This window comes from Rhagoletis zephyria, unplaced genomic scaffold (assembly GCF_001687245.7).
Source record: "Rhagoletis zephyria isolate East Lansing unplaced genomic scaffold, Rhagoletis_zephyria_1.1 Rzeph_scaffold_05358, whole genome shotgun sequence".
Lineage (NCBI taxonomy): Eukaryota > Metazoa > Arthropoda > Insecta > Diptera > Tephritidae > Rhagoletis > Rhagoletis zephyria.
The window spans coordinates 28,779-31,353 of NW_016162441.1; the positions used below are offsets into that span (position 1 = coordinate 28,779).

At 40.7% G+C, this 2,575-nt stretch overlaps 1 pseudogene; it reads right to left on the bottom strand.

The window, feature by feature from the left end:
* Positions 1–494: 494 nt before the first annotated feature.
* Positions 495–2,154, bottom strand: LOC108372004 (ubiquitin-conjugating enzyme E2 H pseudogene; annotated as a pseudogene).
* Between the last annotated feature and the right edge of the window lie 421 nt (positions 2,155–2,575).

Genomic DNA, 2,575 nt, shown 5'->3' on the forward strand with positions numbered 1-2,575 from the left:
GAAATTTTACATTAATCATATTTTTCGCTGTGTGCGTTTCATGTGATGGTACGTTTATATATATATGTATATTGGTTGTTGTTACTATTGCTGTTGTTGCTGCGCCTATATTGGTGGCAACAGTTGCTGACTTCCTCCCTCCGTGCTGCCATGAAATTTCCAATTTGGCCATTCAGCGCTCTTTGGTTGGCTGATTGTTGATTGTTGTTGTTGCTACTTTGGCGACTGTGATGAATTTAATGCTGCCAAATATGCTTTGAATGCTACGGTTGTGCTTGCAACATTTATTGTTGTTGGTAATATTGGTTTAAATATTATTGCCGGTGTTGTTGTTGTTGTTGTTGTTCATGGAAAGGCTCATGCGCTGCTTTACTATGCTGCCGCTTCGTTCACCCACTACACTGCCCAATCAATTTCGGACAGCCGCGTTAGCTGCGATTCCGACATTTTACAGCTAGTTTTTGTTATTATCGCTGTTTTTTTTTGCTATTCTCTTTGCTATTTCTTATTGCTGCTGCTGCTGGCCAGCACCCAACCGCCCAGCTCGACATTGGCATTGGCCTTCTTCTGGCTCTGACTGACGTTGTTTGTTGGCTGGTTTGTGTGTATATTCGTATGTCACAACGACATCCGAGTGTTGCAATGGCCAGTCGTTGTTGTTATTGCTGCGCAGATATGTGAAGTTGTGGACTGTGCTTGTCGCGTCGCGTCGCGTCGTCGTAATCCTGCTTAACATATATGTACATATTTTTATACATATACATACATATACATAAGCTACGCTTAGATTATTTCTGCTCTCTCGTTTTACACTCTTTTAATATCTTATTCTCATTTTCATAATCCCATTTTTTTTAAATATTTTTTTTTTTTTGCATTCTTGTTTTTTGCATTCTTTTTTTTTTGCTTGTTTTTATTTATTAGGTAGGATTGTAGTATGCATGTATGTATGTATGTACTCGTATGCACTATGTAAGTTGTTGGTTTAAGTTTACGTAGTAGGTAGTATGCGTGTGTGTGAGCGTATATATATATACTATATGTATTTGTGTATTTAAATGTAATTCAAATTCATATAATTAGCTTAACCATAAACCGATATTATAACTCCATATCTCGGGCCTCGTCTTCACTATAGTCCGACATGCTAGACTCGCTGTCGCTGCTCTCGCGTTCTTGTTGCGCCGCACGCAACGCCTCCTCGGTGGCATAGCGTTGCACATAGTCAGCCACTTTGCGATGATATTCCTCCGGTTCGTGCAAGTACAACGCCGCTGCGTCACGATTCAGCGGATCCACTGGATTCGGATATGTCAGCAATTGTGGTAGAAATGATTCGAAAATATTTGAGAGATCATACAGCGCTGTCCATGCCTGATTGATCACGTCCAAGCACACAGTGCCAGACGATTCGTCGATGTTCGGATGGTAGATTTTATTCACGAACCCTATGCTTGGCGATTTGAATGGATAATTGTCGGGCAGGTAGACACGCACCTTCCATACGCCACCCTCGTACGGTGTCCCATGCGGTCCGAAGAATTTCACATGGAATTCATTGAGGCCACCCAATATGGTGACTTCGTGCTTGGATTCGATGAGTTTGATGACGTCATTGTCCATGCGACGTTTGCCAGCGCTGGGAGATGACATTTTGCGTCCTTATTTAGCTTCTTGCTCTACTCTACAGCGAATGTCAAGGATGCGACGTATGCAATTCGTATGGGAGCTTATGGCTGCCAAGTGTTCGTTTCGTCGGTATGCTGCTGAGAGAGAGAGAGAGAGTTGGAGGCAGCAAACAACAAGCACGCTGCCTGGTCGCACGTCCGTTTGCTTGAAAGTATCTACTTATGTATGTATGTATGTATGTAGCAGGCTACGTATGCACTATGCAATGAGAAATCGGCGCGTTGTGTTGGTGTCCCGACAAAACAACAGCGCTTGCAACCAATTTCTCAGGACGTGCCCCCTCAAATATGCTTCGCCGTCTTAATGAATTCTTTAAATATCTTCAAGGCTGAAACTGCAAGGAAAAAGAAGGAGAATTGTTGATTTATTAAAGCAAAAATGTTGAACTTTTGTCAAGAGAAATTTCGAAAATATTAAATTAATACAGTGATAAACGAAAGGAAGCAAAGAAAAACGGAATAGTTTGGGATAAAACGAACAGTGCTTTGAGGGGAGGGAAAAAGTGGTGAGTTCAAATAGGCAGTGAAATAAAAAGAAATGAAGAAACTAAAACCATAAACTAAATTAATAAATAAATATAAAGTAATAAATTAAACGAATATCAAGTCAAGAAAAAAATCAAAAATTAGTTTAATTTAATTAATTAAAAAAAAGAACTCCTGGTTCGGACGACAGCGAAATTTGTATACCTATCGCACAAATTTAATGTTCAGTTTTTTGCTCTTACAGCTTTAAAAAATTTTCAATAGGGGTATTCTCTGAGTCTTGCAAAGCCCTTGCACGGTGCATAGATTGCACGGATTGCACGGTTAAAACCGGTTTTCGTATGGGACAGCTTTGCAAACCGTGCAATCCGTGCACCGTGCAAGGGCTTTGCAAGACTCAG